Source organism: Pelodiscus sinensis, chromosome 20, assembly GCF_049634645.1.
Source record: "Pelodiscus sinensis isolate JC-2024 chromosome 20, ASM4963464v1, whole genome shotgun sequence".
NCBI lineage: Eukaryota > Metazoa > Chordata > Testudines > Trionychidae > Pelodiscus > Pelodiscus sinensis.
The window spans coordinates 11,706,101-11,720,106 of NC_134730.1; the positions used below are offsets into that span (position 1 = coordinate 11,706,101).

The 14,006-nt window shown below is 50.7% G+C and overlaps 1 long non-coding RNA gene across 1 annotated transcript; it reads left to right on the forward strand.

Moving 5' to 3' along the window:
* The first annotated feature begins 5,067 nt into the window (after positions 1-5,067).
* Positions 5,068-11,124, forward strand: LOC106732902 (uncharacterized). Its single transcript, XR_012896964.1, has 3 exons — positions 5,068-5,300; positions 9,064-9,125; positions 9,642-11,124. It is a non-coding gene; the product is annotated as an uncharacterized LOC106732902 (long non-coding RNA).
* Positions 11,125-14,006: the final 2,882 nt, after the last annotated feature.

Here is a 14,006-nt window from a genome sequence, read left to right on the forward strand (position 1 = left end):
TCAGCCAGAGGTGTAGAGAGGGTGTTATGTGCCTGGGGGCAAAGGCAAAATTTGTGTGTCCCCCCCCCCGCCCCGCCACCACACAGCAGGGCCCCGAACCTGGCGCATGGCTGAGCCCAACCCCAGGAGGAGGAGGACGGAACTTGTACTGCATCTTCCCCCACATCCTCCAGTTTGGGGCCAGGTCCCTGCATGCAATAACCCACCAGCGGATGGAGGAGGGTCCAGCTAGGGCAAAGAGATGGAAAGGAGGCTCCAGCCGATGGAGGTAGGTGAGCTGAGGGATGACAGGGGGAGTTGAGGGGGTCTAAATTGGTGCCCCCCTAGTATGGTGTCCGGGAACAACTGCCCCCCCACCATACACACACTACGCCACAGCCATCAGTTCAAGGAATCATAACTGTACCAAAATGAGCTATAATTTGATTTGGGGGCTAAAAATAAAGGATCCACTTGGTCTTACTGTGGAGAACTATAAGGAACTGAAGTGCTTGCAAAATAGAAAGAAAATGTATCTGACCCAACCTCTATAAGCCAAGGTGATCTGACTTGCCACATTATCTGCCCAAAACATAGGTACAGTTTTTATGTTGCATAATTTGCTATTATTCTTTCCCCTTTTGTTCCAATGTTTCTTTGTTAATGGATAAGCAGCAGCTGGGTAAATAACAGGTAAGGGCAGTGATCACTGTAAGCTGAACATTTGGGCTGTTACCCAGGAGAGAGTCAAATGCCACCCAGCTGATTGGCACAGCACTTACCACTGGCACCATGTGTTTCTACTGATGGTGCACATTTGCACAAGCCTAAGTGCACATAACAACATTTATTCTGCACATAGAAAAATGTAGAGGGAATATTGGTTAAGAGTAGCTAATGGCATGAGGAAATAGTAGTAACTTATGCAGCAGTTCCCGGTTTTGTTTTCTGCAATGGAACAGAGACCTAATATATAATGGATCAGGCTCAAGATTTGACCTGCCCCAGAACTAGAGATTAGCCTGAACTGCAGCAATTTGGATCCAGAACCAAACTTTCACAGCCAAGATTAAGTTTGTCCTGGCTGACTCAGTTCGACACTGAAAAGGTATAAAAGGGAAATTGGAAAAGAGGTAAAAACATAAGAGGGGGAGGAAAGTGACACACTAGCAAGTAGGGAGGAGTGGGATAGTAGGATGCTGAGATTCCTACCATCAGGGATTGCTCAGATCAGAGCCCTGCAGTGCTCATGCTGCCTAGTTCCCTCTCATTGTCTGGCCTGGCCAGAACATCTTTCAGGAGCAGAAAAAGAAGTCCCCATGATTGGGACATAAAGTCTGAAGTTCCAGCATACAGCAGTGAGGCCCCTGATGCCCCTTGCCACACGGGATCGAATTGCTAAGTCCTCCCCAGGAAAGCCGTATCCAAAAGTCAGGGCAGCCTGGCCCCATCAAAAGTGATGAAATAAACCAAGTTTCCAGCGGCCTCTATGTCCCGTTCCTTTCACCTGGAACACGTGGGTTTGTTGCTGTGATAATTCCATACCCTCTCCTGGAATCCTGAAGGCCCCTAATCTATCAGGCCCATATGCGGGGGGGGGGGGGGAGGTGGAAGTATGCAAATGTACCCCTTTATGGTCCACCATGGGGCCATTTCCGGCTGGGTTGGGGAAGGCTGGGGTGGCATGTTGCTTGAGCCTCCCTCCCCCATGCTCTGGCCAGCTGGGGGAAGGCTGAGGCGGATTTCCCCTCTGCCCTTCTCCAGGAGTGAGGCCAGGGGCAGGACTGGGCCATTGCAGCAGGAGCAGGGCAGCCACCAGCCCCTCCCACGGGTGGTGGATATCTTTGCCTGGAAGTTCCCTAGAAGACTGGAGCTTCAAACTCTCCGTAGAGATGGAAAGTTATTATGGACATGTCTTAGACACTGCTGTGAAGTTACGGTCATGAAGAAAAGTTTGCTGTTACCTAAAATCGATTTCACTGCTACTAACCTATATATAGTCTTAACTGAAAAACACTGAAGATGAAGACTGGAATATTTCTTCACTTACAATATTACAGCAGGATCCCAGAAGGTGATTTCTAGAAAACTTTGATTACTCTCTACATTTTCAGTATGTTGTAGCAAAATCATTTTACCAATCACTGTTTCCACTCAAATTTTTCATTAGCCTCTCTCATGCACACTCACTGCATGACTATTTTGAACTCTTTTATATTTAAAAAAAATTGCCATCCACATTTACAAAAAAAGCAACCCCCAAAATTACTGCATATGGGCCTGTCTATAGCTCTTTTCATTCTAACTTATCCACAAACAAGGGCTTTACAGTTTTCACCAAGCCTCAAGGGTTAGTAACAGAATCCCCCCCCCCCCCCCCCCCCCCCCGCTGATGCAGTTATACTGAACAGCTGTTTTCATATGGGAAGGGGAACAGAGCCATGAATGTACTAGAAAAGACTTGCCAGTATAGCTGTGGGTAACCAGTACAGCCATACCAGTAACCAGATGTGTAGACAACATCTTGGCTGCGTCTAGACTGGCATGATTTTGCGGAAATGCTTTTAACGGAAAAGTTTTCCATTAAAAGCATTTCGGAAAAGAGCGTCTAGACTGGCACGGACGCTTTTCCGCAAAAGCACTTTTTGCGGAAAAGCATCCGTGCCAATCTAGATGCGCTTTTCCGCAAAAAAGCCCCGATCGCCATTTTCGCGATCGGGGCTTTTTTGCGCAAAACAAATCTGAGCTGTCTACACTGGCTCTTTTGCACAAAAGCTTTGCGCAAAAGGGACTTTTGCCCAAACGGGAGCAGTATAGTATTTCTGCAAGAAGCACTGATTTCAGACAGTAGGAAGTCAGTGTTCTTGTGGAAATTCAAGCGGCCAGTCTAGACATAGCCCTTAAGAACATAAGAACGACCATACTGGGTCAGACCATTCAGCCCACTATCCTGTCTGTCGACAGTGGGCAATATCAGATGCCCCAGAGGGAGGGAACACAACAGGTAATCCTCACATGATCCCTCTCCTGTCACCCATTTCCAAACAAGCAGAGGCTAGAGACACCATTTCTACCCATCCTGGCTAATAGCCACTGATGGGCCTAACCTCCATGAATCTCTCTAGTTCTTTTTCAAACCCTGTTAAAGTCCTAGTCTTCACCACATCCTCTGGCAAGGAGTTCCAGAGGTTGACTGTGTACAGAGTGAAGAAAAACTTCCTTTTGTTTGTTTTAAACCTGCTGCCTATTAAATTCCTTTGGTGACCCGTAGTTTTTAATATTGTGGGAATAAGTACATAACTTTTCTTAGCCTTAATTTTATTCAAGGAACTGGTCTATGTCTACACTAAAAGCACCTTACCAGTACAGGACTGAGTTTGAACAATCTCCTGTCTCAAGACCATTCAAATGCAGGGTTTCAATTCAGGTGCATCTCTAACACATAACTAATAAAACCAAACAAATCAATGGCTACATCAAGCTAAGAATCACAGTTGCTTTCATTAGCCACCCGGACCATGCGCTTGACTGGGATAAACTTGTGACAGCTGCAGTAACCTGCCCATACGTTTCCCCATCTCACTACATGAATATGCTCGGATCAGGACAACAAAACAGTTTCAGTGTTTCCATCTGCACTGGAAGAGAAGGAAATGCCCATCTTATCTGAGCAGGAAGAAGCAAGATGTGAGTAAGCGATATGGCAGTCACTCGAACACAAAGAGAAGAGCAGAGATGTTGCATTCCTACAAGTAAAGTGTTCCAAATAATTACAAGTCGAATTTTTCCTCCACCCACCACTTTGGATCTGTTTCACTCTAACCAGCCCATAATATCCCATTGGGGACACTGTGCAGCTATTCATCTTAAATGGATACACTTGAAATTGTACGTCAGTGGTTTATGTTTTCATTTACCTGGAAGATTTGAACAAACTTCTTGTTTATCGCTAGCTCTGCAGCCCGCTGCACGACTCACCAGGTTTGTTCTTCCTGGACCCAGGGAAGAGCTCAGCAGCACACCTGACAGGCCACATTCAAATGTATGATGAGGCTTTGAGTGCCCTGTTTCTTGCTCGTACCCCAGCCCAGTGTCCTTGCAAGCGTGCCCAGCTGTGAAGTCTAATGCTGAGCCTGGCTGAGCTATGCCTAGGCAATGAGTGATCATGGGCATGTGGAGGGAAGCTGGCATCAATAATTCAAGCTTCCTCATGGCACCCTTGAACTTTTCAACCAGCCGTGGCACCAGCTGGTTAGCAGGGGCTTGGAAAGAGGAGATGAGGGATTTCACTTGAGCCCAAGCCAGTATCAGACCCGGGGTGGTAGAGTCTGAAAGAGAAGGTCAGCTCAGAAAGTCACCAAGAGGCTACCAGCTCCGAGGCGACCTGGCGGAGAAGGGCTGATGCCATCCCGTGCATGGCTCCAGGATTCTGGGCCGTTAGAATTCAGCTCCATCTCAGGGCCCAGGTGGACAGGGTGGGGTGTCCTCTGCCCCATTCTCTTTCCCCCCCTCCAGCTGTGGCCTCATGGGAGTCCCTGCTGAGGAGGAGGCCAGCAGTGCAGCTGGGTTTCCAATCAGGACAGGAGTGGGGTACAGCAGCAGCGATGTACTGGGACAGACAGGCACTTGTGACACAAACATAAGCACCAGGTGCACACCCAGCTGCTTTTCAGCTAAGCCTCATCTCGCTCTCTTTGGATACAGCTCTCCCAAGAGGAGAATCTCACTGCTGATCAAGGATCCCCTCCAGTGGAGGGAGCCTGCTAGTGAGTAAATCCCCTTTCCAGTGCCAAACACTCAGTGTAATGAGCTTCGCCTTCTAAATTTCCCAGAGGTGATTCTTTTTGTGTGTGCGCATTGGGATTGTGCAGCCTAGACATGCTCCATGCCGATCCTCTCTGTACACCAAATACCCAAACTAGCAGCCTTGTTCTTTCTGTTTTGCATAGCTCCTCTGAAGACAATGCTGGCCTGGCCCTTTAAGGCAAAATCCCCCAGCTCTCTCTAGAAGTGTCCCTCCTGATTAGACAAGATACCTTAGGTGGGGCCCACGGGGGAGGGGGCAAGTGGCTTTAACCCCAAACGTGATTAGCAGTGTTAAGATAAGATGTTGGATGCTTAACAGCAGCTATTTGTGTTTTGGGTGGGGCCTGTTTTCCTATCTCCTGGCAAGTACCCCTTGCTGCCACTGTATTCTGTGCTGCCTAAGAGCAAAAACTGGATGTGGAGCTGGAGAGCTTAAAAAACTTACTTTTCCTAACTCCCGCCATGGATGTTACTCTCCTCATTAGCTCACTAAGCAAGGGGCTGTAGAACAACAGGTTAGTTAATTATTTCATGACCTTCTTTAATTCATTTGTTATTTATCACTGATTCCCTCCTCCACCCCACCCTGGCCATGGATTGGTGTTTTGAAAATGCAGGTTGCTCAGTCACCTGTGCCATGGAGCCCTTATGAGCCCTGCAGAAGTTCTAAGCTGCTTTTGGGAGGCTTAAAACTCTGATGTGGAATAACCCTGCTTCCTTTGGAAATCCAGCTGGTTAGACATTTTGTAACAGAAAAGCAGCTCCCTCCCCTGTGTCCTTTGTCAGTAACAGCCTGGGCCTAATGCCTTTGGGACTTTCCAGGTAGCATGTGATTAGCTTTTGCATGAGGAGCTGGGCTTGAGTAGGTGTGCTTAGAGGGTTTAATCTCTTAGGGCTCCTCTACGGAGCAGGGTTAAAGCCGAAATAAGCTACACAACGTGAGCTATGCCAATTGCATGGCTTAGGTCAAAATAGCTTATTTCAGCTTTTGGTGCTGTCTGCACAGCAGGAAGTCTGAGTTAGAGCACTTCTCCAGCTTCCTTTACTCCTCGTAAAATGAGGGATAGAGGAGTCTGAGTAAGAAGTTCTTCTAATGTTGAAATAACTGCTTGTAGTGTAGCTGTGGACTACATCTGAAATAACACTGCTGTGTAGACGTGTGCTTATTAGAGGTCTTGCTCTACCAGGAGCAGCTAGTCAGTGGATTATCACTTACATCCCCTTCCCATGTTCCTGACACTGTAGTGGTGTCTATTTACAAATAAAAGGGGTGTGTGGAAATCTGTGTGTCCCCATGAGCACTGGAGGAGGGTATATATAATCCAAACCAGCAAAGCAAGCCCTGAGTAGCTATTCAGCACCAGCCTATTGAGGCAGCAGAGCTGATTCAATTCCTAGCTCTGCCACTGATATACTATTTGTTCTTGGGCAAGTCATTTAATCTCTCCATGCCTCCATTTCCTGACTTCTTCAGTGTGGATGGTTAACACCAGCCTCCTCTGTCAAGCCCTATGTAAACTTATTAGCCAGGAACCTAGTCAAATGGTCCCTGTAGGTCAGAACTTTACACAGGGCTCTGTAACTCACCTGCACCGCACAGGGACCCGTTCCGCAGGCATTTTACCAGTGCTGCTCAGCTCCTTGATCTGCTTTGGATCCCACTGCAGGGATCTGTGCTCCTCAGCAGCATGGTCCCCACACAGCACCTGGCACCAAGAGCTATAAAGGCAGCGCTCAAGTGCAGACAACTTCTAAAACATTTTACCCTGGGTCTTATTCTGTCTCTTCCCTCCCACCCCCCCATGAGGCAGTACCTCATCTGCCACCAAACCCAGCCAGTGGGTTGTAAGGGTGAAGAACAATGAGAAAAAACAGCAGGCCTGCTTCTGGGGTAGGGCAAAGAGAGTTTCATGCCACTTTTAGTAGTGTCTCCATTTGGGAGTCAGTTTGGCCCATGTATAAGTTAGAGCAGCCTCTGGGCTATTTGTATTTAAGACCAGTTGCCTCTGGCCCCCAGGAATGGCCAAAAGCATAGAGAGGCTCTGCCACCTGGCCGGGTTGATTTAGTTGGAATTGGTCCTGCCTAGAGCAGGGGGCTGGACTTGATGACCTTCTGAGGTCTCTTCCAGTTCTATGGTTCTATGATTCTATGACCATGCCTGGTGTGAGCTACACATATGGGACCTAGGAAGTAGATTTCCTTTGCCAGCTGTGCACCCCCTCAGTATTCCTATCTGAAGGGAGTAGGATCTGGCTTTACAGATCCTTTGCACTGGGGGGGCAGGAAGAGCCATTTCAGAACTGAGATTCTGTGGCTCCATAAAGCCCAGGAGCAATGGGAGACAGCTGCAGGAGGGGGAAGCGAAGAAGGAAATACTGTAAAGGAAGCCATGCTGCACAGGAGTCCTCCAGATTCCCTCTTTCCTAAAAGGGCTTCATTTGTCATGTATTCGATCCTTTGCATTAGACCTCTGTTTTTTTAAAATAAGATTGTGCATGGATCTTAGGCTGTGTCTACACTGGGCCACTTATTCCGGAAAATCAGCCACTTTTCCGGAATAAGCTGCGAGCTGTCTACACTGGCCCTTGAATTTCCGGAAAAGCAATGACGCTCTACTGTACAAAATGAGCCGCTATTCCGGAAAAACTATTCTGCTCCCGCTCAGGCATAAGTCCTTATTCTGGAACACTGTTCCGGAAAAGGGCCAGTGTAGACAGCCCAGTAGTCTTTTCCGGAAAAAAGCCCCGATCGCGAAAATGGCGATCGGGGCTCTTTTCCGGAAAAGCGCGTCAACAGTGGCCACAGACGCTTTTCCGGAAAAAGGGCTTTTCCGGAAAAGCAGCCTGCCAATGTAGACGCTCCTTTTCTGGAAAAACTGAAAACGGAATAGTATTCCGTTTTAAGCATTTCCGGAAATTCATGCCAGTGTAGACACAGCCTTACAGCACATGGATCCAACTTTCCATTGCCAAACACCCATTCCATTGACAAAACTCCCGTCAATGAAATTGCCATTAAAAGTCAATTGAGTCTGCTGGTTAAAAGTCTGCATTGATGAGATGGTTAAAAACTCCTTTGCTAACTAGGCCTCACCCTCGGTTCATTCATACTCTGCCAGCCCCTGGGCAACATGGAGTGGGGGCTGGCTCTGGGCTACCAGAAGGAGTGGGGCTTCAGCACTGCTTGGAGTACGTGGCCCTGCACCCCAGCATGGCACCCCCACAGCAGTGTATAGGGTCTGGGGCTCCAGCCACTGCCCTTTGAATCTCTGGGCTCCAGGGCAATTGCCCCCTTTGCTCCCCCTCCCTGCTCCCTGTTGGTGGGCCTGCCAGCTCCCTTCTATGTCACATGCTGCCTAGTGCTAAAAGAAAAAGTTCTTTCCTTAGCATATGCACCCCCCAACCCAACACACACACACACACTCTCTGCGCCAATAAGGCCTCATTCTCTTTCTCTTCCTCCCTGCCTTTTTAAGGCATCCAAGCTCCTCATCCCCAGAGGAAACCTGAGGAGGTCAGATAAAGTATTCATGGCTGCAAGAGGAAACCCAAACAATTAAGCAACACACGTTGGAAAACAGCCCCCTTTAATATTTCAGGAGTGCTTTGTTGCCTAATTGTCTGTAGCTCAATTGGGCCAGGGTGATCCTGTCGCAGTGGAACTTTGGCCATTTGTCCCCTGTTGCTCCTGCCCAGAGATTGACCAGAGGGCCAGGTGGTTGGGCTGAAACACCGTGTGAAGTTTTTGGAGGAAGACTGTATTACACTGTGCGGCCGGCTGTGCTTTGCTTTATTAGGGTCCTCGCTGAAGTCTCCCAGGTCCTCTCTGAACTATAGGACCCAGCTCAGGCTCTCCGGCTATTAATTCCAAGAGCTCCCTGGCTGACCCTGGAAAGGGAGCAGTCTCTGTTCCTCTTTGACCAGCAGTAGAGGCGGGGCTAGTCTCCCAGCCCCACCCCGCCCCTTCCACCAGGCCCCGCCCCTTCCACAGGTTGAGCCAGCCCACAATTGCATACCAAAATTCATTAAGTGGTCCCCCTGCGAATATTATTGCCCACTACTGCTGTGCAGTGAGTTTATTCTCTCATGAGTAGTGGCTCCTCTAATCCATGGGGAGGCAGCAAAGTTCTCTATGAATAAGAGAATCAAAATGTTAAGTTAAATTCCATAAAATAAGATTTGAACAATTATGAGGAGGCACCTGGAAATCCCCAGGGGAGGCTAATGGGCTGGGGGAGACAAGAACTGAAGTCTCTCTTGTCTAATTTTTCATTGCAGTGAAAAATACACCTTAAAAACTGTTTTATCAAGCAATTGCTGTCTCTCCACTGCATGACCAGGTAGGATACCATTTGGCATTTAGTATATTGCAGATATTTCCCAAAGCCCACAATGGGCAGTGTTAAAGCTGACTGGTCCCACATGACCACGGACAAAGTAGTAGCCACGTTTTCCAGAAGGAGAAATGGAGGCACAGGGCCTGAATTGACTCTAAACAGCCCCTGCTCCAACCCTTGAAGCGTGTGTATGTCTGCACATTTGAGGTGCATGGTACTGACAGACCTTTCACTGAAGTGAGATAGGGTGGGAGTTAATTGCCCAGTTCCCCACTGAAATTCAATGAGAACTGGGTGCTCAAACTCCTTGTGGTTGCTTTGAAAGGCCTGGCCATGAGTTTTATCCATCAATAAAGAGAGCCTTCAAGAACTGGTGGGAGTTGCTTCTTCAAATACATTGCAGCTAGCTGACGGAGAGCTAGTGTTGGAGGATTCACGGCTGTGGCATTGGCGAGTGACTATTTCTCTGTAAATTAGCAGCCTGTGCCATTCAGTCATGTGGATTTATTCTTACTCTAGCAGGGCACACGGAGCAGCCAGGGGAGGTCGCAATGACATCACAGAGCTTATGACATTGGAGGGGCCAGCACCTCTACTTGATATAGCTACAGATGCCAGGGCCTTGGGCCAAGAGCTGCCTGCTGAAGCATTTGTTCTAGAACCTGCAGTCTCCTGGCAACAGCGGGACCATCCCTGGTAGTGATCAGAGAGCAGGGGAAGGAAGTTCCAAAGGGATTGCCCAAAACCCCGCTCTCCTCCTTCTCAGAGGGATTGGCTGCTCTCTTTTCTCGCCCTTTACCTCAAAGGCACCCCCGGCCCCGGGCACAGCTGCCATGCGGGTGGAGAAGGTTGGGTGCTGGAGGAATGGTCTAGACGGGCCCAGGTCCTGCAGGGAGAAGTTCCTACAAGCTTGGAATGAAAAGCTGAAACTCCAGCCCTGCCCGATCTCTCCACAAGGGCCAAACGGCCCCTCCCCCAGCAGCATTCCGACCCAGGGCCCGTGGCCCGGGGCTGAGCCGGTACCTTTCTCCCTCAGGGGAGCCTTGCTGCATCCCAGCTCCAGCCCTGGTGACAATGCCTTTTATCTCCTGGCCATGGTGACTGCACTGGACCACTCGGGCTCCCCCCCTGTGTCCCTTGTGGCACCTGGGGGCTGCTCCGGGCACACACCCAGAACTCCCGCTGAACTACAACCCTGGGCAAAAGACCCAGGTCCTTTCTACAAGGAGCTGGCAAGCCTGCCCTTGGCCTGGGAAGGGGACACGGAGGAGGAGCTCCTCCAGATCTGTGCATCGGACTTGCTGCTGGGCTCCTCTCTGAGGAAGAGGCCGCGGTTGTTACCCCCCCACAGGAAGATGCATGTCGAGGTATGGAAAAGAAAAGCGGCATCTCCCCAGCTGGAGGAAGATGTGAGAAGCCCGGTCCCTCTGGAGTACAGTCACCTGGTAGATGCCATGGCAATGACAGAGCTGGCAGACATTTCGGAGGTGGAATCTTTCTACCGGCAGTTCACTCCCTGGCCAAGACGACGAGGCTCTTGCAGGAGCAGTAGGGGGGCTCACGCTCACTCGGCGAGCACGTCGCCTGCCAGGGAAGCCGCTGAGGCTGCCCACCAGCAGCATAACTTCTGGGCAGCAGCAGGCAGTGGCTGCGAGCCGCCCCCCAAGAGCAATCGCAAGAGAGGCCTGGCCTCCGTTTCCACCCTCCTGCTGGCTGCCAAGCGGCCCATGGACAATGCTTGGAGTGCGCACCTCCCACCCAAGAAGCGGTACATCCAGTACTGACTCCAGGGGGCGCATGGGGCTCTCGTCCTTCGCTCGGACTCGCTGCCGTGCTCCTATGACTTCAGTGTAACGAGGAGTTCTCGCCCAGCCCAGAGCCACGCCCTCGCCAGAGCAGTGTCCCCTGCAGCAGCCCCCAACCCGGGGACGCCTGCGAAGCCCCCCTTTACCTCCATTTTAAATGGACAGTTGTGTTTTTTAAAATAAATTCTTGGTTTTAGGTGTCATCTGGTGTTTAGTCCCTGCAGGTGGCGGGGTGAGGAAGAGGCACTTGGGGGTTCCCTCAAGAGAAGGGGGTGCCATTTATCATGTTGGCGCCTGGTCTGGCCTCTAGGTCAGTGGTGGGCAAATGGCAGCCCACGGGCCGGATCCAGCTCCCCAGGGTGAGCCCCTGGCGGCCGCCGCCACTATATTTACTATTCCTCTTTACTCGGCTCTGGTGAGGCCACATCTGGAGTACTGTGTCCAGTTCTGGGCCCCCAATTACAGGAAGGATGTGGATGCATTGGAGAGGGTCCAGTGGAGGGTGACCAAAATGATTAGGGGGCTGGAGCATATGACCTATGAGGAGAGGCTGAGGGAGTTGGGTCTGTTTAGTCTGCAGAAGAGAAGAGCGAGGGGGGATTTGATAGCAGCCTTCAACTTCATGAAGAAGGTTCCAAAGAGGCTGGAGAAAGGCTGTTCTCAGTAGTGACAGATGGCAGCACAAGGAACAATGGTCTCAAGTTGTGGTGGGAGAGGTCTAGGTTGGATATTAGGAAAAACTTTCCCTAGGAGGGTGGTGAAGCACTGGAATGGGTTACCTAGGGAAGTGGTGGAGTCTCCATCCCTAGAGGTGTTTAAGTCTCGGCTTGACAAAGCCCTGGCCGGGTTGATTTAATTGGGATTGGTCCTGCCTTGGGCAGGGGGCTGGACTTGATGGCTTTCTAAGGTCTCTTCCAGCTCTATGGTTCTATGATTTACCTGTGCTGGCACAACCAGGGAATCAGACCTCACCAGACCCAGGACAGACACAGCGCTGCCAGCAAGTCTGTTGTGTAGACAGGGCCTCCGCTATTCTTGGCACTGCACACTCCTTTCTTAAAGAGAAAGAGGTAGCTCCTGCTAGAAGATCTACTCTTGTGCGGGAAATAGGACTTGACACAAATGCTCTCCCACCCCATGTGTTTTGGCCTTAAAGCGGGGGTGGGCAATAATTGTTATGGGGGGGGCACTCCAAGAACTTGGTAAGTGGTCAACGGCCACACTGTTCTATGGAGGGGGTGCAAGGTCTGGGATGGAGGTTGGGTGCAGAAGGGAGGACTGAGATGCAAGAGGGAGTGTTTGGCAAAGGAGGGGGTTGTGCCCTGGGACAGGGAATTGGGGTGCAAGAGGGGTCTTGGAGGAGGTTTGGGTACAGGAGTGGATTCTGACTGTGGGAGAGGTATAAGAGGGGGTTCAGGGTCAGGTATGGAGGTTGGGTGCAGAAGGGAACTTGGAGAAGGGGATTGAGGTGCAGGAGGTGGTGCGGGGATTCGGGTGCAGGAGTAGATTCTGACTTGAGGGAGGGGCTAAAAGAGGGAGTGCAGGGGCTGGGACAGAGTGTGACCGGGGCAGGGGTGCAGAGGGCTTGGGCTCTCACCTGAGGCAGGAGGTTAGGAGCAGGGAGGGTGGATTCCAGATACAGGCTCTGGCTGGGAGGCGCTTATCCTACATGGCTCCCAGCCAGCAACCCAGTGGGACCCTCGGGCTGGCTCCCCAGCTGCTGCATCCCCGCTCAAAGTGGCAGGCTGCTGGGGCCAGCATGTGCGTCTCTGCTCCTGCACACTTGCCCCTCCTGGGGAGCCGTTGGCTATTACAGGAGGGGACAGTGCTGACCACAGCCAGGTATGCTGTAAGCAGGTGGTCTCCAACCAGTAGACCATCATCTACTGGTAGATCTTGGAGCCTCTGACTGGTTTGGCTGGGAGGCACTTCAGCTGCCCCTCCCCACATTGCCTTGCTGCTCCTGCCCAGAGCCTCAGAGCTGCCCCCTGGGAGCCTCCCACTTGTTGTGCAGAGTGGGGGAGACAGAGGCAGAGGAGCACTGATGTCACTCTGTCCCCCTCCCCAGAGTGAGGAGGGCTGGGCATGGTGAAGGGGTGAGTCAGGGGTATTTGGGTTTGACAAATTCAAAATGTGATCTTGTGCTTAAAAAGATTGGAGACCACTGCTGTAAGCAGAAGCTGGGCAAGTCACCCAGCGACCCAGAGCCAGCGCTGTGGCATCCCCCGCAGAGGAAGTGGTCACACTGCTCACATGCAATAGCAGCCAGGGCCCCAGAACAGGATTACACAACTCCCACGGGCTCTGCAAATCTGACCCATTGACTATTCCTTGTCGCCTCCAAACACAGGGTCAGTCAGACCATGAGCATTTTGGAAAAGCCCACCAGCCAGCTCTATAGTAACTCAGAGCTCGGGCTGTTATGTGTATAAGAAGCACCTGGGATCTTTTTCAGGGGGAAAGGCAGTACGCCGTGCTTCTCAATAAAACAGTAGGAAAAGCAGCATAGGCACTTACCCACACACAGGTCCTGCAGATGAGTTATAGTTACCAGTCAGTCGGGGCTCAAGTCAATCTTATTGGCCAAGTAAGGATGAGCATCAGTGAGGAGTCAGAGCTCATCAATGATGAATCGAGGCTCCGTCAAGGTATGGCTTGTGGGACTGAACCCAGAACCTTACGGCAAGAATGCTCCCTCTTATACTTGTGAGATCTCATGTGAGTCTTTTTGCAGTGTCATGCTGCAGTGTTTCATATGTTAATCTTGGGGGTTTCCCTGCAGTTATCCTTTGAAATTTATGGCCCGGCTTCATTATCTAATTTGTTGGCTCATCTTGGGGAGCGTCTGCCAGTCTCCAGCACTTGGCTATTCTGCTAAATCAGGGCTACTCGACACATAACCTGTTTGTTTGTGGCCTGCAGTGTACTTCGAGTTTATGTGGGGCTCAACACAAGACCTGCAGGTGGGATCCTTTGAACATGGCCTCCACTGGGAACACGGTCCACTACTTTTGGAAGACAAGTGAACGGGCTGGCTGGAACAGAGGGGTGCAGGATGTTGGCATTTCTAGCCCCCAAG